The sequence below is a fragment of the Triticum aestivum genome, chromosome 3D (assembly GCF_018294505.1).
Source record: "Triticum aestivum cultivar Chinese Spring chromosome 3D, IWGSC CS RefSeq v2.1, whole genome shotgun sequence".
NCBI lineage: Eukaryota > Viridiplantae > Streptophyta > Magnoliopsida > Poales > Poaceae > Triticum > Triticum aestivum.
Genome location: NC_057802.1, coordinates 249,599,006 through 249,606,085, shown reverse-complemented (window position 1 = coordinate 249,606,085; position 7,080 = coordinate 249,599,006).

The window sequence follows — 7,080 nt, the reverse complement described above, 5'->3', positions numbered from 1 at the left end:
TCCCGCCACTGCTATGTGGCTCGATCCCTCATCTGGGTCAGGAAGAAGACAGTTCCTCATGTCAATGATCCTCCTGTACATCTCGTAGCTTGTGTACATGTCCATGCCCGCGTACTTGACATGTTGTTCATCTGGTCTCTCATGCCACACACTGTGCCAGGCGTTCTTCTCCATATTGCCCTCTTCCTTCATCTTCGCATAGTAGGGGTCGATGATGGCCGAGGCGAGATCAACCAGGGAGTTTAGTTTGTTTTTGTCGCTACCCCAGACCTTGTAGTGGCACTGGATGTTGACAAGATTCGGGCATTTCAAGCCTGAAACCTTGAGCGCTTTTAGATCGTTGGTGGTGTCCACCGCAGCGAAACTGTAGTCGGAGCTGTTGATAAACCTGGAGGAACGCACGCAAGGCGTTGTGGCCAGGTGGTGGTGGTAGACGAGGACGTCATGTCGCATGCACAACTGGGTGATGGCAACCTTCTGAACGTGCCCGGCACGACCCATGGTGTACTCGACGTCGAAGCCGACCACTTGGTACTTGTCCTCGGCAAGGAACTGCTCCATAGTTTGGATGGAGCTCTCCACCAAGACCGGATCGTTAATGTACACCACCGAGAGAGCCTTTCCCCTCATGTGGGTGTCCATGACGTGTTGCGTGGTGAACTGCAAGCCGTTGTCTTCGTCGGCCGCTGGGAGCGCCATTGGAGCCACAGGGAGCACCATTGGAACCGATGGATGCCCTCTCTGTATGTGTCCTTGTGGGTGTTCTTATTGTGTCATGTGAGATGAGAGATGAAGGTAAATGGCCGCAGGAATAAAAGGGGGCCGGGCGGCGTGGATTCTCGGCACATCCGCATGGTAGTTTTTGCAGCGGGTAACTGCATCGTCGCGTCGTGCCCGGCACAACCGCATGCACACAAACGTGCGTGATCGTGCGCCAGCCCCAAACACTGGCAGCGCATGTGGAGGGACGAGGGCAGAGCACTCGAAGGGACGCGAGAGTAGAGCGCGCGCGGCGGGACATGAGCAAAGCGCGCTGCGGCCGCCTGAACCGCAAGCAACCACACCCATAGAGCAGTTGAACACGCACTAAATGGTCGCCTACAAGCCGGCCAACAGTTGCGTCGTTGCATAGAGAGTGGCCGTGTGCTACCACCTCCGTCTAGTCTATAGTCTCCTTTATATTCTGTGCCATACTTTGCCCTCAAATTTAACCAACAAAATGTTAATGCATGTTATAAAAATTATATAATTGGAAACTATGTTCAAATACAAATCCAACTATATAATCTTTGGCGACATGCATTCGTATTTTATTAGTTAAATCATACTTATAAATCAGGACGGTGGTATAGTAGGTAATTAAATCGAAAACATTTTTTTATTAACCGTATGTGTACGTGACCTTTCGTCCTCCTCTCGCACGTCTTGTCACCCCGCTACCGTAGACGGCTTACAACGCAAGCTTGCGCAGCGCGCGGGGGCGTTCTTTTGGCCAAACCGTGGCGCCAATGAATCGTCGGTGAGCCCGTTCCCACGCAACCTCGCAGGTTTCCGTGCAAGCTTCCCGCCCGACTCGGTGAAATCCCGCAAATCCCCATGCTTACTGGCCTGCTATAAAAACCCTCACGGTCGGCGAGTCCTGCGTTGCATTTTCCCCTCCCTCCCTGTAGCTTATCTCGTCTGCTTCTCCCACAATCGCCAATGGCACCGGTCCGTCATCGTCGTTCAGCCACTCCGCCGTCATCAGAGGACAACTCCAGCTAGGAGGCAACACCGCGGCGACGGCGCAGTCCCCGGCGTAGTGTAGTGCGCGTGGCGTCCCTATTGGGTGTGCGCGGAACACCCACCACACGCTCCGCTGTCGGTGCCCGTCGGCAGCTGTTGCCGGCCGCCGTTGCCGCCACACCACCGTCAAAAGCCAGGGCCATCGCCCACTCCGCCGCCGTGGCCTGAAGGCAGGAGGTGGCCGTCGTGGCCGCCACCCCACTGCCGGCCACCGTGGCCATCACCTGCTCCGCCACCATGGCTCGAAGGCGGGAGGTGGTGGTCGTGGTCGCCACACCGTCGTCGGCTGCCGTGGCCGCCAGCCCATCGTCGACCGCCGGGGTCATCACCCGCTCCGCCACCGCCGCCCGAAGGCAGAAGGCGGAGGTGGATGCCCGCACATGCGTCAACGACCTTGCGCGCTACACCGAGTTCCTGCGGGAGGAAGAGGAGCGCCTCGTCGAGCATGCAAAGAGCCTTACCGCCGCCGTGGCCGCAGCACATGCCGCCTCAGAGGCGAGGAATCAGGAGATCTACAAGGAGAACTACCACTTCGAGAGGGGTCGTCTGGAGTGGCAGAGGGCGTTCGAGGTGAGCGTCGCTGAAGCTGCAACAGCGGCAGGCACCGTATTGCGGTTGCCCAGCTCGTCGGTAGGCTCCTCCTCCTCCGCCTCTTACTAAGCGCGCTCGGCAGAGGAGAGGCAGCCGGAACTAGTACTGAATGAAATCTATGCTTAATTACTGAATTTTAGTTTCAAAAATTAGATAGTGCTAGTGATTTTTAGCTGCATATTTTGACAAATCGCAGTGTTACAAGGATTGACAAATCTTACCAAATTGTTTGTACGTGGTTGCACACGGGTCATCCAAAACAACCGTTTGCGTTGAAGGAATGCACAAATCCTACGCTACTCTCACTTTGCATACGGCTGTTCTATCTAAAACGTTTGCGATCAAGAGCTGCAGAAATCCTGCTCGGCACATTTTCTCTTGGCTTCTTGGGGAAGCTGTCGGTTTGCATACGGGTGTTCTAACTAAAACGTTTGCGATGAGTGTTTTATATTTTAAAACCAAATTAAACTACGGCTTGGGCGCCATTAATGGAGAGGATGCGAGCAAGGCGGGCAGCCATGGAAGTCAAAGGGCTTGTTTCCCAGTGAGCCTGTGCAGCGTACAGCTCACACGCTTCCCGGTGAGCCTGCGCATTCGAGGACAGCTTGCACGCCTCTCGGTCAGCCTGCGCACCGGACGGCGCTCGCACGCCTCCCGTTCAGTCAAGGTCAAGCAGCTGTCCGCACGGCACCTCCTACAGCCATTAAAACCAAGACACATGGCGTCATGTGAATGGTTAACAGAACGCACACGGTCTAAATTATACGAATGTTTGAGATATTAAAGTGGCAGCTATTTTTTCAAAATGCCTTTGTTGGCTATCATTATTCGAGTGCGCCTTCTCTCAAAATGGACACGAAAAATACCAAAGCATGTCGGGTGCCATTCCATGATAGAATGCCAAGTTTCATGAATTTCAGACGAGTTTTGGATTTACTAGAATTTAAAAATAAAGTACTCAATGTTTTGCCGGCAATCAACGGTGCCCTGGTGTTTGAAATTCATTCCCATTTCTTGCATGGGACCTAAGCATGCACCCAAGGACAAAGATTTGATATTCAACCAATTTATATGCACTGGAGCATGTGCCTGTAGTTCAAATTTGAATTATGCACATAAATGCATCGAAAACTCAGTTAATGCATAAAAATGTCCAAACGAACCCCAAAAACATCACAAAAATTGACACAACACTCCTGTTGTTCTATGTTGACACGAGAAAAAAATTGAAAGCAATAAGAGGCAATGGATATCGTTTCGTCCCCAAAGGTGGGATGTTCCCTACCGAAACCATCATGCTTGTTGTGAGAAGCTCTGGTTTGTGAGAAGCATATACCCAAACCTTCCCCAAATGGGACACCAAATTTACCACGGCATGTTGATGCCGCTCCATGATAGCATGCCAAGTTTCATGAATTTCAGACGGGTTTTGGATTTACTAGAATTTAAAAACCAGGCATCTCAATGTTTTGCCGGCAATCAACGGTGCCCTGCTGTTTGAAATTCATTCCCATTTCTTGCATGGACCTAAGCATGCACCCAAGGACACAATTTTGATTTTTCAACCAATTTATATGCACTGGAGCATGTGTGTGTAGTTCAAATTTGAATTATGCACATAAATGCATTGAAAACTCAGTTAATGCATAAAAATGTCCAAACGAACCCCAAAAAATCACAAAAATTGACACAACACTCCTGTTGTTCTATGTTGACATGAGAAATATTTTGGAAGCAATAAGAGGCAATGGATATCGTTTCATCCCCAGAGGTGGGATGTTCCCTACCAAAACCATCATGCTTGTTGTGAGAAGCTCTGGTTTGTGAGAAGCATATACCCAAACCTGCCCCAAATTGGACAATTTTTTTACCTAGCATGTTGATGCCGCTCCATGATAGCATGCCAAGTTTCATGAATTTCAAACGAGTTTTGGATTTAATAGAAATTAAAAACCAGGTATCTCAATGTTTCCGGATGAGTGACGGTGGCAGGGTGTTTGACATTCATTCCTATTTCTTGCATGGGACCTAAGCAGGCAACCAAGGACAAGGATTTGATTTTTTCAACTAATTTATATGCATTAGAGCATGTGGTTGTAGTTCAAATTTGAATTATGCACATGAATGCATAGAAAACTCAGTTAATGTAAAAATGTCCAAGCGATCCCCGAAAAATCCCAAAAATTGACACAACACTCCTGTTGTTGTATGTTGACACTAGGAAAAAATTTGAAATCGAGAAGAGGCAACGGATATCGTTTTGTCCAGAAAGGTGAAACGTTCCCTACCGAAACCATCACACTTGTTGTGAGAAGCTCTGGTTTATCAGAAGCTTATACTCAAACCTGCCCCAAATGGGACAGGATTTTTACCACGGCATGTTGATGCCGCTCCATGATAGCATGCCAAGTTTCATGAATTTCAGGCGAATTTTGGATTTACTAGAATTACAAAAGCAAGTACGTCGACGTTTGCCGGAGAGCCACGGTGCCATGGTGTTCGAATTTCATCCCCATTTCTTGAATGGGAGATAAGCATAAACCCATGGACACATATATGATTTTACAACCCATCTTGGTGCACCGGAGCATGTGCATGTAGTTTAATTTTGAATTGTGCACCTAAAATGGCTAGAAAACCAATTTAATGTATAAAATGTTCAAACGAACCCTGAATAATTCCAATTCTTTTACGAGACACATATAGTTGCATGTTCACTCCAGATAAAAGGTCTAGCAATTCAAACACCGTCCATTGCTACTGTGACCCCATTATGTAATTCAAATCAAGATGATAAATCAAGTAGATCGCACACAGTTTATTATCACCAACCGTGTGAGATGCAGCACAAAATATCCTGGAGCACTGTCGGTGTATAGTACGCCTATGGCTTACGCGAGAAGGTGCGTCGGCTACAGTCCACAGCCGGCGTCTCAAGCACACTAGCTCGCTCCCCAAATATCGTTTCACTGTTCAATCATCGCCGGTGAAAGATGGGCACGTGGACCCGCGCCGTGAGGGCAACTTCGGTGGCCCACTCCGGCGAGAGCGCGGCTGCAGCCACCATGCACGTGCTAATAAGGTGCATGAGCGCGGCCGCAATCTGCGACCAGGCGGCAAAGGCAGCCCAGACGACCGCTGTTGCTTCTTAGGTGGCGGCAGCAACATCTGCCTCGGGGATAGCAACTAGCGAGAGCGGCACAACAGATGTCCGTTCCGCAGCAGCGGCCTTAGCCCTAATGGAGGCCGCCCACGACCATGTCAAGGCCGCCCACGCCCAGCTCCTGGCGTTCACCGCACAAATCGAACGAAGCTTCTCCGACAACGGTCGGCAACCCACGGCCGAAGAGCTGGCAATCGCCGAGAGCGTTGGAGCAGCCGTCCGTTCCTCCGCCGCATACCTTGGGACGACGGAGCCCGTCCAAGCCCAGATCACGTCCGCCCACGCCCAGCTCGTGGCGGCCTTTTCCCAAGAGATGGCGGACGCGGATGGCGAGATGCTTGCTGAGTATGGTTCGTTGGATGCCATGGCGCCCCTTCCCCAGGAGACCGTCGGGCGCGAGCTGGACATGGAGGCGGCAGCGGAGATCGACGAACACCAGCCATAGTAGTACTCTTTGTTTTGTTTAATTAAGAGTGCCGGTCTTTAATTTGTTAGAGTAATGTTTAGGTCAGCTAGCTCTATTTAATTGCTAAACTTGCTCGATTAAGAAGTGTGGGTGTGCTGTAGTCTCCTTTGTGTACCCAAAATATGCAATGACGTGCACTGTAACCATGAAAATTCAAACCAAAACTTTTGACGTTCAAACTCATCACACACGGGTTAAGCTATCTGAATCGTTTGTGGTGTCCACATATCGTACACAGTTCTGAATAAGGGACTGTGTCTGATGACACTTTGCGCGCCAGTTTTTTGGCTGAAGCGATTCCAAATTTTCGGCTTCCGTGGAAATATTTACCTCCCCGCCCCTCCCCCTTACCAAAAGCCACAGTTCCCCTCTTTCTGCCATCCTTTCCTAGGTTCAAACCTTCACTCCTTGCTTGCAGCGCCGCCTCCTCATCGGCGACCCTCCTTCACACTACTCGGCCTCGTCTATCCCGGCAGGTAATCCACACCCGACCCCCATCCTCCTCCTCCTTCCACATCCCACATGCCCCGACCGCCGGCGCGAGCGCGACACCTTCCACCCAAATCACCGACCCCTCCACCAAAAAAGCGCCGCCCTAAGCCATGGTGCACGAAGTATAGCCAGGATCTCTAGTAGCATTTGGCAGCGGAGAAGCAAATCACGGCCGCACGCGCGGATGAGGTCGCGATGGCTGCCATTCATGCCGACCCCCAGATCTTGGAGGAGCACCTTGCCATTTGCTAGCTACGCCGCTTAAGCATGCTCGGTTAACCCGTTGCGTGTGCTCCTCCTTCCTTTCCTTCACAAATTCTAGTGAATTGTGCTATCTAATTTTACCATGCAATCTGTTGCTCTAGTGTATATGTTCTATATGTCGTGCAGTGTGGTGCTCACTTATTAACTGTTTTGTTAATTAGTTGTCGTCTTCAGTTAACTGTTTGGTTCAATTCTGCAAATGTGATGTTCAATTCTTCAGGCTGCAATTTTTTATTGTCTTCCATGTGATAAATAAATTGAATTTATCTTTACAAAATACATGAGAAACGAATACAATTGCTATATTTCCAAGTTGTCA